General features: G+C 32.8%; 1 long non-coding RNA gene across 1 annotated transcript; it reads right to left on the minus strand.

The window, feature by feature from the left end:
* Positions 1 to 7591: 7591 nt before the first annotated feature.
* LOC149249966 (uncharacterized) lies at positions 7592 to 8542 on the minus strand. Its single transcript, XR_016265919.1, has 2 exons — positions 8066 to 8542; positions 7592 to 7884 (listed from the first exon to the last, which is right to left on the minus strand). It is a non-coding gene; the product is annotated as an uncharacterized LOC149249966 (long non-coding RNA).
* Positions 8543 to 21203: the final 12661 nt, after the last annotated feature.

Consider the following 21203-nt stretch of genomic DNA (forward strand, 5'->3'; position numbering starts at 1 on the left):
TTATGGTCCTCTAAATCATTACTTTATGCCTGTGTTAGATGATGGGAGATTCATTGAGGCCCTCCTTCTAGCAAGTATTGACCCATCAACTTCAGCATAGTATATGGGTTTAAGACTATAGTTCTTTTTAGTCCCTTTAGGCTTGCATGGCTTAATGGAAAGTTCTCTCACCAATGAATAGTGGCAATACATCATTATCCCCTGTTTGTCAGATCTTCTAGGTGACTCGACTTCAACTCATTTATCCGTACCTAGTAAGATATACTTGGGCATCTTGAATTTGATTGACATTAATGGTGAGTAGTCTCGTGTTGGTTAACACCATTGATTAATGGTCTGTAATCCAACAAATTTTTCCTGTGCTCGACATCAACAAAATTTATTCACATAGAAAAGAATTATGCCACGACATGGATATGAATTAAGACTATATGGTTCCATGACACTTACAACATCTTATAAAAGTGTTCCAATAAATAAAAATTTAGCTCTAGAGTTCAACATCAACAACATAGTTCCAAGAATAAGACGGTACAAATCTATCAATTTCAGATCTCATTCTTTGTTCATACAACCAAACAGATCAGATTGTTTCACTTCAAAGATCGATGATCCAACAATATCAGCCAAAAAGATTGCATCCATACAAAGATCTCTCAAACACATAACTCAGTACCTTCTCAGGTAGGTGAAGGTATGTTGTTTTCTACTCTTTATTCAATAATTCCTTGAATGCTAAAATACATGTATTGGAAAAATTCCTATTTTTCCTTTTGTATCCTTCCCTATTTCATGTCATTTTATATCTTCCTTATTTGCTAAATTTTCCAAGGATGGAAAAGACCTTCAGTGGGGGGTATATTCATCACTCCTTATATTCATTACACTATTTGTTGATCCCATATTTCATAACCTCATATACTATTGACCAACATGTTTTTCCCAATTGAAAGTTGTTGTTCTTATAAACACCTTCATTGACTTCCATAATGCATCAATTTTTTTCATATGAAGCATATATTCCTAAGCATAACTACCATGTGGAGGATGTTCCAAATAATTTTTTTTCAGTCATAGAAACATAAATTTTCAATAAGGTATCCATAATTTTGCGGTTTTCTATACATAGCCTATTTAAAGAGCACGTTTTGCACAACAATTTCAAGCAAATGAGGCTAAAAAGATTGAATTGTTGATGCACACATTACTGAATCATCATTTGGAATGCATTCATATGGCTGAATTTTCGAGATTATTCTTTGTTGTAGTAAGAATAAGAGTAAAAAGGAAAGTTTTTTCACACAAGAACCAACATTTGCAATATTTATGGTTGTCACACAAGAACCAACCATAAGAAAAAATGTTTCTACACATCATAAAACAAGACTCCATCACACAATTCAAGAAATCTAATGCAAGGTTGAATGAGGACATGTACCACCTTTAGTTGGGGGGAATGTTGGGTCATCCAAATACCATATTTTTACCAATTTTTCACTTCACTTTCACTTCACTTTTAAACCATATTTATCTTTCCCAAACCCTTACATTAAACTATTTTCATGATTACATCGGGTTTAGACTTATCATTTTCCAATGAATTTGTTTTAGTGTTTTTAAATGAAAGTATGATTAAAGTTTGATCAAATAACATGTTTTCACTTAGATGGAAGCCATATGAGTTTCATGATGTTTTTTGGTATATTTGAAGACTTCAACAAAGTCATATTTGACCACCAAGCCTCAATTTCTAATTTCTTCTTCGACCCCTTGAAGATTTGATGAAGATTTGGGAGATTACTTCAAGCATACTTCGTGGAGAAGAATAATGGAAGTTTTGATAAGATTTCTTATAACAGATATTAGATATTTGTTAGAGGATTTGTAGATATGTTACTTGCCAAGTGTTAGCCCATGGTTCTAACCACATGAGAAATTTGTGGATTTAAGAGATATTTGTGGATCTCAAATCTTTGTTAGTTATCTCAATTTTATGTATAAATAGGAGTGCCTCCTCCATTTTGTTAGGCCCCTATACTACTAGTGTAACCCCTTATTGTTATTAGTACAACCCCCTTATTATATTGTTGTACCCATGTAGTCCCCATATTGTTATTACTGTGCCCCATAGAAGCCCACTATTGTTATTATTGTGCCCTTACATTATTATTGTTATGTCAGCTCTGATTATATTACTACCCCTTAGACTCCTATATATAGAAAGGAGGTCTTTTCATTTGTATCATCCAAGAATCGTTCATTTTTGTAATGTAAAGGAGGTTTCCCCCTCGAAGAGGCTTATTTGTAAGGCGTTTATCTATATTTTCTATCTTTTTGTGAGCTGGTTTCATAACATTTGGTATCAGAGCTTTGGATTCTAGGGTTTCACTGTTCCAAACAGGTCATCATGGAATTTTCGCTATAACTTTTTTCTGCGATGTTTCAGAAGCTACAAAAAAAACCCATTTGAGACGAAATCATTCTGAACTTTGGGTCTGAATTTCAGAGCTTGTCTTGCTACATTTGTGGAGATATGATCTGAGGAAGTTAGGGTTTTGCAGACTCCCGAATTACATTCTGAACATGTGACCTGTGGTAAATCATCATAACTGTCTCTTTGAGCATCAGATTGAAATTTCATAAGAAGTTACAAAAAGAGGACAGGCTGTAGCTTCTTGTGTATATTTTTTAGATCCGAAGGTCAAAAGAGTGACATGTGGCACTTCATACAAGTTCGCTCTTCTGAAAAGGTATATAATCAGGTCATCCTGGGAGATTGTGCACAAATATTTCTTGGAGAATCCAATTTTGATCAGACTGGTGGCATTAGAAAGAGGACGCAGAGAGCTACTGCACGTCGCAATTTTAGAGCTGGAAGATCCAAAATTACAGAGTTACAGTCGTTTCAAGATTGAGCTCCTAAAATCAAGAAAAGGCGATATGAGGAAGTTTGATGGCAAAGATCCGGTAAATTGGATACTACAGATGGAGAAATCTTTTGATCTACATGAGGTGCAACTATTACAAAAGGTATGTATTGCATCTTCATATTTAGAATCAGATCAATTTTCACGGTTTAGAGGCCTTTGTTCTCGTAAACTTGTTATGTGGTCAATTTTCATAGAGGAAATGATAACACATTATGAGGATACAAAGAGAAACACCTTCTTTAGCCAATTGATAAATCTCAAACAAAAGTGTTTAATGGCAGAGCACATTGAGGACTTTCAAAAATTGAATATAAGGGTAAATGACATTCCAGAGAAGCAAATGATTGATGTCTTCATAGGTACTTTAAAGGATAACATTCAACATGAGGTTCGTCTTTGGGAACCTGATTCATTGGAGAAGGCCTTCAGGTGGGAAAGAAAAATTGAAAGTGAAATTATGGAAAGAAGGAATCCCACCACTCACGACTATAATTATGGAAGTGTTTTTTCTCCTAGCCTTCCACAACCTACAAGGTTTACACCACAACAATTGGAAGAAAAAAGAGAAAAGGGGCTTTGTTACAATTGTGATATCAAATGCACTAAAGGTCATAAGTGTGCTGAGAAGAAATTATGAAGAGGAGGAAGAAAAGGGTCAAGAAACATCAAAAGAAGAGGATATACACTAGGAACCAACCCCAAATAAAGAAGAAATGAATCCAACCATATCTTGTGAAGCATTGGCAAGAATTACCACTCCTCAAACTCTCAAGATAGAAGGACATATCAAGAAGAAAAAGGTTCAAGAAGTGAAAGATCACATCGAGAAAGAATAAATGAATCCAACCATATGTTGTAATGCATTAGCCGGAATTACCACTCCTAAAACTATCAAGATAGAAGGACATATCAAGAAGAAAAATGCTCAAGAAGTGAAAGATCACATCAAGCATCAAGAAATGAATCTGACCATATCTTGTAAGCATTGGAAGAAATTACCACTCCTCAAACTCTCAAGATAGAAGGGCATATCAAGAAGAAAAAGGTTCAAGCTGTGAAAGATCGTATCGAGCATCAACAACAAGTTCTCCAACTTTTAAAGGATAACGCCACTTTGGTGCAGAATTGAATGAAACAACAGGTAGATCAACATCGTAGTGAAATTTTTTTGATGTAGGTGATTGGGTATTTTTACGACTACATCTCAAGCAAGCTATTTATGAGAAGGAAATGTTGGCAATACTACATGCACTTAAGAAACAACGACCTTAGCCAATGGGAAGACACTTCAAGGTAAAAATGGATCATGATAGTCTTAAATAGTTTTTAGAACAAATATTATCTTTAGAAGAACAAAAAAAATGGGTCACAAATATGTTGGGTTATGACTTTGACATCATCTACAGAAAAGGGAAGAAAAATTTTGTTGCAGATGCACTCTAAAGAAAGGATGAGGATGTGGAAGCATTGTTTTGTGCTATTTCTATTATGCAACCAGACTGGATAAATGAAGCAAGGGATGAATGGAAGAAGGACGAAGAAATGTGGCCACTCATTCAAAAGTTGCAGAAGATCCCAATTCAAACAATATTGCCAGAACTTGAAGAGGAAGGAAAAATCATATTGGAAGCTGGAGCAGTCACAAAAACAAGAACTCGACAGCTACAAAATCGATCAGTTTTAGAGTATCTCATCAAGTGGAAGAACTTATTCGCTGAAGATTCCACATGGGAGGACAAGAATTTTATACAGAAGCATCAAGAACCACTCAAGCATTGAAGACAACACTTTTTGAAGGAGAGGGGCATGTTAGGCCCCTATACTACTGATGTAACCCCTTATTGTTATTAGTACAACCCCCTTACTATATTGTTGTACCCGTGTAGTCCCCATATTGTTATTATTGTGCCCCATAGAAGCCCACTATTGTTATTATTGTGCCCTTACATTATTGTTATGCCAACTCTGATTATATTATTACCCCTTAGACTCCTATATATAGAAAGGAGGTCTTGTCATTTGTATCATCCAAGAATTGTTCATTTGTGAAATGTAAAGGAGGTTGCCCCCTCGAAGAGGCTTATTTGTAAGGTGTTTACTTATCTTTTCTATCTTTTTGTGAGTTGGTTTCATAACACATTCTAAGAGGAGGACTCTTGGAGCATGTATCCAACTTATGATGGAATAGAATAAAGCTTCATTTTATGCAAATTTCCATTCTACAGTTTTAGATCTAAATTGCTTTATGAATTTATGCAATAGTTTGTCACTTAGCTCTTAGGAGACTTGAATTCACTCCAAATGGATCAAGGAAGCATTTTGTTTCATTATAAATAGTTGTGAATATTGGTTAAATTTATATGTTGTGTTATACTCTTGATTGTTGATAGGTCATGTGAAACATTACGAAGAGACCTCCTGTAAGGGAGCTTAGTGTTTTCTTGCGTACAACAACCAATTTTTCTTAGCTTGGAGTCAGTTGCCTACTTCTGCATATATTTTGTTGGCATCATCACAAGCTTATGAGTATCCTTGGTGGATAATTTAATGAAAGCAATTTAAGAAATTGAATTGCCTGACAGGACCTCATCGACAATTGCACATTTTTCAAACCACAAAGGAGGTAGGATTCGAAGACATCATGGCTTCAATTTGTTTCACCAACTCGACACACATCATGTCATTTGGACGACCTAAATTGAACAAAGTAGCAACAATGGAGAATTTAATATTCATAAATGATTATGTGGATTATATTTTTGTTTAACGATAGCTAGATGTTAACAATTTCTTGACTTATAGACATATTTTGATTCTGATAATTAGATAATGTTAGAGGAACTCTCTCAAAATTAAATAAGTCTAATATAGGTACTTAATTCATTATAGGTACTTAATTCATTAGATGTATTTCTAATATATATTTGCACAAAATTTAAAATATGAAATATTATGACTTTGATTTAAAACAAAAGTCATATCTATATTAAACTATTTCAACTTAGGTAAACAATAAACTTTTGTTCAAAGTCACTATATTATAATTTTATGAATGAGTTTGAATATAATATAGTTTAGGCATACCCATGCCACTAAGAATTTTTTTTGATAATTTTTTTTTTTTAATACCTTATAAACAAGGGTTTTGAATAACTCTATTTGCAGATAACAAAAAAATATTTTAGTTATAAATTTTAATTATTTTTTTAGTTCAATATTATATATTTTGACAATATCATAGAAAAAAATATTTTAGTTATAAATTTTAATTATTTTTAAGTTCAATATTATATATTTTTGACAATATCATAGATTTTTATTGTTTAAAATATTTTTCAAGTATATAAATAAATTTAACATTATGATGTACTCAAATTATTTAAATTATAAAACTTAAACTTACTAATCCAAAAAATTCTTTACCAAATTTAATAAACAAATATAAAAAATAAAAAACTCATACAATTTAATAATAATAACCACCATATAACTACATTCTAAAATTTCATTCCGGAAATAAAAGGGAAAAGTACTCTTCAAATAATGTGAAAGGAAATTACATACTGCCCGGCAAACATTCCAAGAACATCGCATCACGTTAATAAAAGGTCCATCCTATCATAAAGCTCAATCGCATCAGAAAGGATTGTCATTAATATTATACAAATGCAATCATCATCGAGAGGGCATTAAAACGGCCTGAAACCTGACAAACATGGTAACTTCCTTTATTAATGAAAATAAAGAGGTTAGTCGGATTTAATGAGATTGCATCCTATCACATCACAAAAGACAAAAGTATAATATCTTTTTATTTCATGAAAATAAAAAAAATTAATATTATATTCGCGAAATTCCATCCTCTCATAAAGTTCAATCGCATCAGAAAGGATTTGTCATGAATATTATACAAAGACAATCATTATGGAGAGGGAGTTAACACGATGTGACATAGCTGAAACTAATTTATATAATGTTTTGAATTATAAAAGATAATTGAGAATAAGGTGTGGCTAATTGTGTTTAGAGATATTTTAGTAGCATGTAAATATTTAATTGTATAGTACAGATATTGTAATATTAGTAAAATCGGCGAGCGCTATTTCCACCTCCATAGAAATATAAATGCTATGTCTTTACAGCCCCCCTTACGTCATCGCACGTTACATCTCCCGCCCGACCATGGATGCATGCATGTTACATGTTACAGCGGGCGACCCGACCATGCATCCATCTCCAACCTCCGGCGATTACATGTCACCAAGCTCCGGCGACTCTGTCGTCTGTCGTGTTCCTGCCCGTCTTGCTGCCTGCCTCCACTTAGGTGTATTAATCACATTTACCAACTCAGTTGTACTTCAAGCTTGAACGTGGAAGCTCATAAACGCGTTACCAACCACCCTCATTATCTGCTCAAATCCAAAATCCCGGCAATTCAACCATTGAACAAATTCGCAAGGAGCTCCGGCGAACAGAGGTTATAGAGGGTGATCCCCGCAGTGCATGCAGCGCTTTGAAACAGGTATTTCAAACGCTCTGAGCACTTCAAATTCCTCTGCCTCAGAATTCTCATAGTTGTCAAGAACTGTGAAGTTTCCATAGCTGCCTTCCTTAAACCCCCAACACGAAACCCCCCGCTAAAACCCAAACCAGCCAGATGATGCAACAGAGGTTCTTTCGACTTCTGTCTTGCGCAACAAAATACAGTTTTTGAGGAATTTCTAACTCCAGGAATTGCATGTAAATATGGCAAACTTCTTATTCCACTGGCCATGTGGGTTCTGGCCATTTTATTGATTGAAGGTAGACAAGATAACCCTCCAGCACAGGCTCCTTCCATAATGCCGAAATTCAAAGGAAACAAAATAAAGAAAAGGCTCGAACAGATGTACGCAACAGGCTAACTGCAATTCTGGCAATGACCCACAACAACAAATTCCCTTATGGTAGTGCCCTGCAGCATGAAAGGTAATCCTCTTAGCCAACTTTCAGTCAAGACTTGTCCTGGATCCTCTTCAGCTTGGCAATCAAATATCCACACTCTGCCCCTACCTTTTCTACTTAGACAAACTGAAACTTAGGCATATCACGCCCACCAGACTGAAAAGTATGAGGATTTAACTCTCCACTCATACCTGGAGACGATATAGCTGGCGCAGGCTGACTTCCAGGATGGAGTTTTGGGTTATCCTTCTTCCTCGCTCACTATTGAGCCTCCATACTCCGAAATGGATATGGAAAACTCGTATTGATGTAAGGATAACTCCAAGGCTAAGGCTTGGACCGGGCCTGCAAATCCACAAGCATCTCAAATTTGTTGTGGCTCCTTCATTTCATATTGTCCCATATGCATGCAATCATGCTGCTTTCAAACTGCCTACTTGGCTCTTGCCTCTCCCTCAGACTAAACGATATAATTCCTCCACCATAACATAACCATGAAAATTAATGTAGCATTCCCGTATTTTTAATCAGTCCAATTATTTGATGCCTAGTCATTACATTCGCTTTCCGGTATGTTTAATCAACCCAATATTTCAAGCCTAATCATTTGATTCCCTTTCCAGAACATGAATCATGTCTCAGATCCCATACTCAAACATAAACATGAAGAACTGTTGATTCTGATAAAACGTACAATCAATAAACATGTTTATAAATTGTGTGGAAATTCAATTTGTCCACCTTGGTAAAGAGATAAGGTTGTCTCAAATTCCCAAGAAGAACTGTTGAGTCTGAAAAAACATACAATCGATAAACATGTTTATAAACTGTGTGGAAATTCAATTTGTCCACCTTTGGTAAAGAGATAAGGTTGTCTCAAATTCCCAAGAAAATGGCAATTCGTCTCTCCCATGATCATGATCATTGCACATCGTATAGATTAAAAAAAAGATACAATAGCCATTGGAGCCTCTCTCTACCTGTCAACTTTATGGCAAGATCTTCCATTGGCTCAGCTATACAGAGTAAGCCGGATGAGATTCTTTCCATGGCAGGGTAACCCAATTAGGCAATTTTCATAACCAGGTCTGAAAAGGCCGCAATCAACTCCTCTTTGCTTCAATTTACCCCAATCAATTTTCCAACTGAGCCTTTCATCTAGCAGATTGTGAACAACATAATTGAGGAAACACCAAATATCCATTAAATTGTTTGTACGAGTCTTCTTGTAACTTTTGCCACATACATCTTACAGGGTTAGGAAGACGAAAATTAAAGTTTCTTCACTGAAACTTTTTGTCCCATACATGCTACAGGGCAAGGGGAGCAAAAATAAAAGTTTTATATTCTATTTCACTAAGATGTATTTATGTGTGCACCAACCACCGTATATTTAGCTTATATCTGTTCACTTTGTTAACAGAAAAAATATATATTTATGTGTTGACATTATTTAACTCTTGTGCAATATATATATATATATGTGTGTGTGTGTGTGTGTGTGTGTGTGTGTGTGTATTTGGTTATATGTTTTTATATTTAAAATTGGATTCAGGTTCTCAAAAACTTTTTGAGCATTCCCAACGCTAGTATGAATGCCTTGATGGTTAGTTACCAGACAAACTCTGTTGTTTAAATCTGTTAGGATTAGGAAAGTATAAGCTATTTCCTATAATCACTCAGGGCTTATATATAATATGACTGCACCATATGACTGACACCGTGTAGAGCAAGAGCAAGGAGCTTAGCTCATGTAAACAAACATTGCAGGAAATTAATCTTAGCAAACTCAAAAACAGCTACGCCTGTATTTACATCATATTTAGCTCGAAGATATGTGCGGTTCATGCAAATAGTTTACAGATATTGAAACTTGCTATATAATGTACGTTCTTTATCTTTGAAGGGTCCTGTATTAGTGGTTAGGATGCATTTTATAGAATTTGAAACTTGTCATATAGTGTAATTTTTTTATATTTAAAAAAGTTTATTGACGAGAGTTTTTTAGAACCAGCAAGTGTGGTTCATCATCAGGTTAAGATGAATAACCAGATCGTGGCTACATCTTAAATAGGGAGAGTAGATCAAACAATAGCTAGAAGAAATAGTTACTATTGACCAAAGAATTGGTTACAATGGACTGGGCAACAGACTTGACCAAAAGATAAGGACAGGAAAATTAAATGGTTAATAAATTAAATAATAAATTAGTTAGTTGTTAGGTCTATTTATTTCTTTTAACCTAAACTAAAACTAAAAATTAATATACTCTAATATAAACTATAGGAATTATTATAAAAGAGTATTAATTATATAACTGAGTTAGTTAAATAGTGACTAATAAGTTTAATATTTAACTAAATATGGAGAATTTTCTTCTAACTAAAAGATAAATAAAAATAAATGAAATTATGTTAATTCTATTATATGTAGCTATTTATAATAATTAGATAATTCGATTATGAAATTTATATATTTTTTAATCTAATAATGCGATAAATAGGGATTAATGCTAATGTATAGTAATCAGTCAATTAATTATTTTATATATGTATTTGGTTATATGTTTTTATATTTAAAATTGGATTCAGGTTCTCAAAAACTTTTTGAGCATTCCCAATGCTAGTATGAATGCCTTGATGGTTAGTTACCAGACAAACTATGCTGTTTAAATCTGTTAGGATTAGGAAAGTATAAGCTATTTCCTATAATCACTCAGGGCTTATATATAATATGACTGCACCATATGACTGACACCGTGTAGAGCAAGAGCAAGGAGCTCAGCTCATGTAAACAAACATTGCAGAAAATTAATCTCAGCAAACTCAAAAACAGCTGCACCTGTATTTACATCATATTTAGCTCGAAGATATGTGCGGTTCATGCAAATAGTTTACAGATATTGAAACTTGCTATATAATGTACGTTCTTTATCTTTGGGCATTCCCAACGCTAGTATGAACGCCTTGATGGTTAGTTACCAGACAAACTCTGTTGTTTAAATCTGTTAGGATTAGGAAAGTATAAGCTATTTCCTGTAATCACTCAGGGCTTATATATAATATGACTGCACCATATATAAGGGACTTTAATTTTAGAAATAAAGGAAGTATCAATTTAAAGAGAACAATATACTTTGTAGAAAAAGTTAACTAGACCAATATAACTGGCAACACAAATAACTCATGACAACACTGGCTGATAAATTTAGTGCCCATACCAATAATTCCAAAAGTGTATGCCGTGTCAGAACCAGGTCTTGGAGGAGTTGAGAATGAAAACTCTCGTGTTGTGTTTCCAATTCCAATCTTATAGAAATATTTTGTGTTAAACTGCAATGAAAGGAAGAAAACTTCAAATATTAGAAGCAACACATTGTTTTGAACTAGAACAAATCAATTTTACTTTAGACAAGTATTTAATTATATCATTTATTTGAAAATAAACATAATGTGATTTTCTACAACATCAATTTCTTTACAGTTACTGCTTGGGCCACCATGAAGAAATCTTAGGGCACAAAAATCGTCTTGAGAAGATCGATCCAACTGATATCAATATCAACACTCTTGTTTCTCATACAAAGCACACCCAGATTAGTCACTAGACATACTCCTATTTTTCTCGTGGAGAAATTTGCTCAAGCATTTTGCTAGCAATTCTCAGCCATAGCATCGTCTTGCATCCTTACAAGCTTGTGACCAAAAGAAATCAATAATAAAAATAATAAGAAGCTTATTTTACAAGCTTATTTTATATACTTAATAATATACAAAATATACAAGCCTATTTTATAATAAAAATACAAGCTTATTTTATAATAAAAATAAAAAATAAAAATCAATCTGCAGTGGATTTGAGTTGCATGAAATTTATGTCTTTTTCTATTCAATATATTGGATCTGTGTTGAGTTTTTATCATCTACAGAAAAAGTTGAGTTGCAACAAATAGATATGTTTTCTGTCCAGTAACATATTATATATAACTTTTTAAATATATCAGGGATTTAAGAACATTTTATTCTATTCCAGTTTTTAAAATTTAAGTGTTTAAAATGGATTTTAGTGTTTATTCTATTACAAATAGATATATTTTTTGTCCAGTAACATATTATATATAAATTTTTAAATATATCAGGGACTGAGGTAGGACACCATTTGATGGAGGCAATCCAATGAGTCCATTTATCCCAACCTGTGTTCACTTAAGACGGTCAGATTTACAAAGCATGTAAATTGATCTAACAAGAACTTAAAACTGTAACATTTACAAATCATGCAAATTGATATAACAAGAATCTTGAAGAGTTGTTTTAAATATTTTGGCCTATATTTTATAAAAGTCAATAGTTATGATAACCACAAAAAAATAGATATGAATATTGATTTCTACTTTAAAGTGTTTTTATGATGTTTTTAACAACACTATTGTTTACATATTCATTTACAAGGAAGTAAGAAAATGGAGGAAAATAGACATGAATGGGAGGTAACTATCAAAGGCACCAAGCAAGTGTTCACTTGTCTTTTTGGTGGCTGTGCGGGAAACTTGAGTCGATCTAAACTATCTGGCCTTAATCATCATCGGTCTACCACGCACAATCTCCCACCAATTCCTCCACGTCAAAGAGGTCGAGTAAGAGATGAAAATGCTACATGGGTGGTCAAATCAACAAGTGCAGTTAAAAGGAAAAACGCAAAAATACAATACGATTTCGATGCAAGGCTATGTCGTGCATGACAACAAGCATATAAAAGATTTGTCAATGAAGAAATTCTTTCAGCTATAAGTATTTATTAGTATTTATTTGTATATGCTTTTTTATTAATATTGTCAATGAAGAAATTATTTCAGCTGTAAGTATTTATTACTATTCATTTGCATATGTTTTTTATTAATATTAATTTATTGTTGTGGACTAAATTCATTGAAACTTGTTTTCACAGTCAGTTGTTACATTTGATCAGCTTAATGATACTTCAAAGCAAAAAATTTGTGAAAAAATTCAACGTTGGGATCAGAGTCTACCTCGTAGATGTATGGAGACAATGAAGCACATAGATATTGCTTTAAAAGAGAAAGTAAGGACTGAGGTTCCTAATGATGTGGGTGAAGAAGGATTAGATGGGCACAACCATATATTAAACTTTGATGAAACTAATCATGACAATGACAACACAATTGAGTCCATTTTTTTGCATATATTAATTTTTTAGACATTTCAACATTAAATAATATTTATATTTATTATAATTGTATGCTAATTTCTCATTGTTATTGATATGCATAGCCTAATCAACAAAATTCCCTAAATTCAAGCCACCAACTATTACGACGCTCGCCTAGATTTCAAGGTTTTCAAGGGGTTATTGGGCTAGTAAGTTTTTAATCCATATAACCTATTCCACAAAAAACATTAATATATAAATTGTTATGTTTTACCATAATGATAGGATGAGAAATGGCTGTTCTGTATTCTATATCGTTATCCTTGATTTGTTTTGATTATATGTGTGTGTGTGTTATTACTTATTTATTGTGCAAGTGTTCCCTTTGGAACCATCACAATCAATGAAAACCCCTGAAGATTGTCGAAGCCTTAAGAAGAATGGAAATCAAATGGTTCAAATGCTACAACCATCTTCACGTCCAATGTCACAATGCAAGGTAAGATTATATTTATTTATACTCTTATAATTTTATCATATTTTTACATTTACTTCTATTTGAGTCACATATTTATATCTATGTATAATCTAATGTTCAGAGTAATGAATATACATCTCCTAAAACACCTTTGCACATGTATGATGGTAGACATGATACTCAGCAAAAATCACATTCTCCTCAAACATTGCGACATTCACCTAGACTTCAAGATAAATTAAGAGAGGGAAGTTATATACTATATATCTTAGCTCATAATAACATTGACATATTTTTTTATGACTAGTTAATGCATTTTCTTTTCATATTCATTACATGTTCCCCATATTTTCATTATATCTATATAGATTTTGATATTTATTAATAGCTAGTCAATTCATTGTCTTTTCATATTCGTTACATGGTCCGCATATTTTCATTATATATATGTGGATTTTGATATTTATTGATAATGCTTTAATTTCCATAGAAAACAAAAAAGATAAATATTGATGCTATGGTTAAAAGGACCAAAATCATGCCAAAGGACTTGAAAGCACGTGGGTTCAAGTAACGCAAACAATACATAGAGCATATATGCTCAACTAGCATTGCTCTCACTAAACCCACTAGGTTTGCTACTTTGAAGGCTAAACATTCCAACAAGTTTAAATGACTTGGGCTACAATAATATAACTTTAGCCATTTGTTTTGTCTATAAAGGGGCTACAAGGACAGTTTCAATATATTAACTTTATTTTATTAGATTGCTGATCACAGTTTTACTTCACAATAAGGTACAACAATACACAGAAAGCTTTTATCCGTTGTACATAAGTATTTTAAGATATTCTAATTTTGTCTAGTTGAAGGCATCTGTTATGTTGAGTCATACCACAATATCAAAACCCCCTTGGGTGATGAAACCATTCTTTAAATAGAAAATGTTGAAGGAGCCAGACAAGTAGAACACACTAGGCACAGAACAGTGCTTCACAATATAAGTTATATCATCTTATGTATTCATAGGTGCCGATCTGTGGCATCAATTCCCTGTTTTTCTAATAAGAACTTTATCTTATTCTTTTGAATAAATGTTTAATAAAATAATAAAGAATTACTGGAATGAGGAATCCCTGCTTTACGGATCATTATGTTTGTGATTCTTTCTGTGTGCTGAAAGGCTGGATTTATGATTTTTAATGCGACATGAATTTTTATTAGTCATACTGTATTTACCGAAATGGCAATTTTGTTGAAAGTGCTTGGATGATTTTGGTAGTGAGGTCTTTCCTGTGATCTGTTTTGGTCTACCCTAGTGGCAACTTCCAAATGGCTTTTTTTAATTTTTGATGTAAAATGCCCATAATTTACTATTTATATAGATAGTCAAAGGAAGCATTCTATTGAAAAAAAGAGAGGAATTAAAAGATATGTGGGAGTGACTCTTTCCTATCAGACTATTTTAGTTATCTGTATTATATGATATATGTAATTTTCAAAAATTGTAACTAGTCAGCATGAAGACGATGGCTTTGGGCCTGTACAGAACTCGCATATCAATATTAGAATCACATACAGCATAGCCTATCTTGTATCAAAGGTAAGTTAGGGAAAGGGAACTAAATGATAAATAAAGAAACACACGTGTGGTGTATTGAAAGTTCTTTTTTTTTCAAATGAATTATTCCATTTAAATTTATTTTCTTGCAGTATTGTTGTTACTGGGATTTTTAAATTTTTGATTTTTAAAGTGCCCAATCCCTATCCTCAAGAATGGGATACCAATATTATCTCTTAACCGATTTCTATTCCAACGAGTTGTGTTTTTCTTATGCAGATGAAGAGTAGTCCTCAAAGCAGCAGTATTTTCCTACCACAAATACAATCTTATAAATTGAAACCTTAAAATACGGTAGCAGAGATAGAAATATATCGCTAGAAACTGGCAGAAATATTTGTTTAGAATCCTTAGTTTAAAATTCAGGAAACCATAAGCAATACTATCATGTCTTGTTGTAAATTTCAAATACAGATGTTTCAACAGAGAGAGATACTTTTCCTCGTAGAAGGGACCAATTGCAGAGGGACAATTTTTCCTCGAGCTATATGAATTTAAAAGACTCCACCATCGAGTTGAGGGTCGGGATGTGACAATGGAAAACTCTCTCAACAACAACAATAACAGTAAGGCGAACAACTCTAGTTAGATCAGCACAGAATATGGCAATGCTGCCAAACAACCGATGTTGATGTTTGTAGCTCGGACAGGAACTTGTGCACAGGTTTTGTGTCAAATGTGTGGGAAGTTGTTTGAGTCCTTTCTATTTGTAATTCACTTTATTAGATGGAAGAGATGAAGAGACTTTAATTTTAAGTTACGAAAAGTCTAATAAAGTGTAATTTAATAGCAGTAGTGATTTAGATAAATCTCCACTTTTGATTATTGAGATTGAGATTAAATCTCTATCATTGATCTTAATGACAGATTAAAATTGTGGAGACTTAGAATAGTCATCAACTCAAAATTATAAAGACAGAGCAAGATAGAAGAAAAAGTGGCACAGTAACTTAGTTGCAAAGAGAAAAAAGAATTCACTCAGTGTGCAAGCTGACAAGTAGTGGGAAACAAAGCAGTAAAGCGAAATCGACTTCAGCCAGATTTGTGAACGCCATACAATTTCAAGGAATAAGGATGCCATATGATCTAGTCGTAGAAGGAGAAGTTCAACCTAGCAAAGGGCCATATGATCTCAATCGATTTTTAGAGTGTAGGTCGAGTTCTTTTTAGTGATCATACATGGCCGTACAGCTGCTAGGGATTTGCTGTTGATTTCCTTTTTCTGGTGGGAAGAGTTTTCTCAGTTGAGGAACCCTTTAGGATTTTTAAAATATCTGTGGAAAAACCTGTTATCATTTTTTTGGAAAACCAACATTTCAGACTAGCTTAGTGAGTCCATCATCAGGGCAATGTGATCTGCATTTTGCTCCATGCTTTCACGCTCTCTCTTCTCTAAATGCAGATCACATTGCCCTGATGATGGACTCACTAAGCTAGTCCGAAACGTTGGTTTTCCAAAAAACTGATAACAGGTTTTTCCACAGATATTTTAAAATTCTACCAACCTGTATGGACTCTCTCTTTAAAACCCTTGTAGGTTTTGAAAAAAATAATGAAAAATTGATTTGAAAGGCAGTACAATTTTTTTTTTGTGTATTTTTGTTTTTGTTGATATATTTTTGGTAATCCTGGACTAATCGCCATTCTAGGATCCACTCTAGGACCACTAAAAAAGGTAATGATAATTGGTAGGAAGTTTACTAATGCCTGCAGTTTTTGGTGCAACGGAATACCTCAACATGATATCAGAGCCTTGGCCCAGGTTTGATTCCCCGATTTGAGTTTGAAAGAGGTGTTGGATTTTCACACTGGTCTCATTGGGAATCATTCACGTGGACTAACCGCCACTCTGGGATCCACCCTGACACCACTAAAAATGTAATGATAATTGGTAGGAAGTTTAGTAATGCCTGCAGTTTTTGATGTAATGGAAAATCTAACAATTTTCCAGCCATTATGCGATTAATTTATAGTCTGAATTTTTCTATTTAATTTAAAAATTCTGTAAGTTTTATTTCCTGAGATCATTTTCTGTTTAAATTAAAAATTCAGTAAAAGTTTTATTTCCTGAGATCATTTTCTGTTTAATTTAAAAATTCAATAAAAGTTTTATTTCCTGAGATCATAAGGTAGTTATTCACCTCGGGTCTGGATAGATATTTTTTGACATTGTATTCAGAGCTTGGTTTTGTTAGCACAAATTTCTACACGGCTTACAAATAAGAAGATCTTTAAAATCACTAGTAAAAATTAGTGTAACATATAGAAAAATATGCCTTAAGTGTCACTAACAAATCTCCCTCTTCATTTGGGCTGGTGAATGCCAAGAGGGTGTGTCTAGTCTTAGTACTTGTTGTTTTGACCTATAAATCTGCAACATAACATGAGAAAAACAACAAAATAATAGTTAGTGGCCAAACATGTTTGTAAAATTCTTAGAGTATGGAATAATTTCTAGCAAATCAACGTTTTGTATGGAAAACATAGATAGAAAGCGTAATTACGGCAGATTTTACAAAAAGAAATAGCTTAAAAACTTGTATCAAATTGCAAAAGATACCATTGAGACATCAAAGAAACCCGGAGAAATGGAGTGGATCAAACTGAGCTTTATTCCCCAAGGATCAAGAGGCTGGCTGCACCAAGACGACTATTAGAGAATTGAAGACAATGATATTTAGACACAAGTAATATCTAGAAGAGGGAAGAAAGAAAGAATATCGAGACAGGAAAGTACTGTTGCTACTTGCTCAAGACAATTCAAATTGTATGCTTGGTTTCCCCTATATTTATAATGTTTTTTCCCTCCCATTTCCTCAATTCATACCAATGAGAAGAGGACGTTGAATTATCCATAATTGGCTATTAGTGCACATGGTTGAGTCAACTGAGCTCAAATTATAGATGAAAATCTGGTTGTGACCCTTGTTTGAGTTTAACTGAAGTAGAGTAGTGAGATAAAAATATCCTTGAACACAATTTTAGCTATTTCGACTTGGGTAAAAAGCTTTTTGGAGTATTTCATTTAAGTTCCACTATGATAAAAATATCTTCCAAGTAATTTTAGCGAAGGTCAATTTGGCTATTATTATCTCCAAGCAATTTCAGTTAAGGTATTTTCCTCAATCAAATTTTAGTAAATTCGACTTAGGACTAATTTTAAAAATTCGAGCTATTGAGTGATATACATGCTTTTTTTTTATGAGGAAAGGGTGGAGGGAAACAAGGAGGGAGAATAGGAAGGGGAAAGACTGAGGTGAGGGAAGGGAAAATAGGATTGCGATAGGAGGGAAAGGAGGAAACCAAAATGCAGGAGAGAGAAAAATATGGTGGAGGAAAATAAATTGCCTTTATTGCCATGTCACACCCATGAAATTTGTTATATCACTGATGACTCATCTATAATTTCGCCAATTGTCCAATTCATGAGCAGCCATGTGTAACATCAAAACTGCCACATCACCCTGTTATAAGTAGACATGCCAAAAATAGTAGCCACCCTCAAAAAGAGGAAAAAATAGAAATTGTCCAGAACAAATAAGGGGACCCTACCATATATACAATGCCTAAAAATAAGCACAACTGAAAATAGAAATCTAGTTGCATATCCACAATATTATACTCATTAGACTCAAAATTTGATAGGGAACCCAAATTTGTTGTCTGCCATGCCAATACTACTGAAAATAAAAATGCCGCAGACTTTGATGAAACCATTCTCATCGAATTTAGAACGCAATGGGGACTCCAAATATGTAATCAAACCTGACATGCAACTAATGCTAAAAATGGAAGTGTTCATAATCTTATGAAACCATACTCTTTGGATTCATCTTTTAGTAAGGAATTGAAATCCATGATATAAGATGGCATGCAACCACTACTAAAAACAAAAAGTGCAAACATAGCACCCATAAGTAGCTCATTGGACTTAGAATCTCACAAGGATTTTAAATATACCATTATCCTTGACATGCAAGTCTCTAGACCAAATCTACTAAAAATAATAAGTACCATGCATGCCAGCCAGAGAAGCCTTATTGGAATCTTGCGTTCATAAAGATTTTGAATATGTAATCAATACCACCATAAAATCCTTAGAATTATGTCTCCTATAAAGTAGGGGACATGCTAAAAACAACAATTTTCTCCAATCTATTCAAAAGATGTGTTTGAATCCATCCTACAACTAGTGTCATTGGGAATTGTTATCACTCAGATTGTACAGGCACTGCGACAACGACTCGGGGATTGGGTTCACTCTGATCCTTGCCCACTCCGTTCTAGCTATCTCCCAACAACAGGCTATGGGGGGTAGTTCCTATGGAAATGTGAAGTTGAAAGACAAGTTTGCAACCAACAACTCCGAGAGACACGATTGAGTGGCATAGCTACTTCGTTAATTTTAGCAAGACTTAAAGATTATATTGAATTGAATTGTGAGACCAGTGCCTTATGGAGTTAACTTCTTGCTTATTACCAATTAAATGCCAAGTATCTGGATGGAAAATCGATAATAGTATTCATATTATTATTGAAGTTATATAAGATAATTTTTTTTTAATTATATAAACTAAATCATTAACTAAACATTTTTATAACTCATTTAAGTTAAGTTGCGGTGTTTTGGTATTTTTAATGATTATTAAAAAATAATGGTTGGTTTGAATTGTTTAGTAAGATATATATTTAATAAAAGTCATATTGCAACATGTCATTTTTTTATTTGTATAAATGAATTGTGTGTATAAAATTATTTGAAATAAAAAACTTCATTAAAATTTTATGTATTTAAATTTAAATTATATTTTTATATTAAAATAAATTGATAAAATTGTTAAAGCTTTTAGTTATACTTGAGTTAGAAATACAGTTATTTGAATCATTATATTTATATTTTAAAATTTCAATTATATTTTTATATTAAAATCAATTGATAAATTTGAAGAAGTTTTTAGCTATAGTTGAGTTAGAAATGCAGTTTGAAAATAATTTTAAATGATTTACTAATTAAACTTATAAAATTTAACTAAGAAAATTGAAACACTCATATGCTCAAATTCTCATAGTATCCACATTTAAAATAGGTTTTTGCAAAACCTCTACCATGTCCTATTTTGTTGTATCCATTACCCATTTGGGGATGACATGCTATCTATTTCTTCACTAAGAGATGTTGATCTCTCATCCTCAGTGCGTTAGATGTTTAGCATTTTCGTAACTTTGTTGAGTTAATTGTTTAGCATCTCCAGAACTTTGTTGGGCTCTTCCTGTACTTTGACATGTACCTTTTCTGATTGTTGTTTATTTGATACCAATTTCTCAAACATGAGTATCTCTCCTTTGTGCCTACAATGTTTATAGTCTCTGCAATTTGTTCTTGTCAATTCTTTAAAGGACTTGTAGTTTTGTCCATTGATTTTCTCTATTGGAATTGCATCTATGTGGAATTCTCTATTGGAGATACCTCTACATTGGATTTTAACTCTACTCTAATAATAGTTAGTAAATAAAGGAATTTAATGACAATTCCATGGTCAATATATCCACCAAAATTATCATAATTCTAGATAAAAGCCACCATGCCTTAGCAATAAATAAACAATTAAACATAAACAAAACATGAAAGAAAAATAAATACTTGACTCAACCACAACTATCTAATTTTTATCTAATATCTAATTATAATATGATAATTAAAATTATAGAACTAACTCATTATACAAAATAATGAATTATAACATCTTTTATACCATATATAATAATAAATAAATAAAAATCTAATTGATATATATTTCAAAGATTTCATAAACTTAATTATGTTTAACTTATAAGGAAAAGACACTTAACTATTTTTCACATAAAAGCCAATAATAAGCAAATTGATTTCCTCAATCACACCTATCCATCCCCTACTAACAATATGATTTTTCCAAACTGATTTTATTAAAATTTTCAAAAAAATTAATGCATTATCTAAGATTACATCATTAATGAATACGGTGGTTTCGAAATCCATTATCGGCACATGCATGTGCGAGCACACGATAAACTAATGCAT

This window comes from Pinus tabuliformis, chromosome 7 (assembly GCF_031772625.1).
Source record: "Pinus tabuliformis cultivar Carrire ecotype Pingquan chromosome 7, CPIR1, whole genome shotgun sequence".
Taxonomy (NCBI): Eukaryota; Viridiplantae; Streptophyta; class Pinopsida; order Pinales; family Pinaceae; genus Pinus; species Pinus tabuliformis.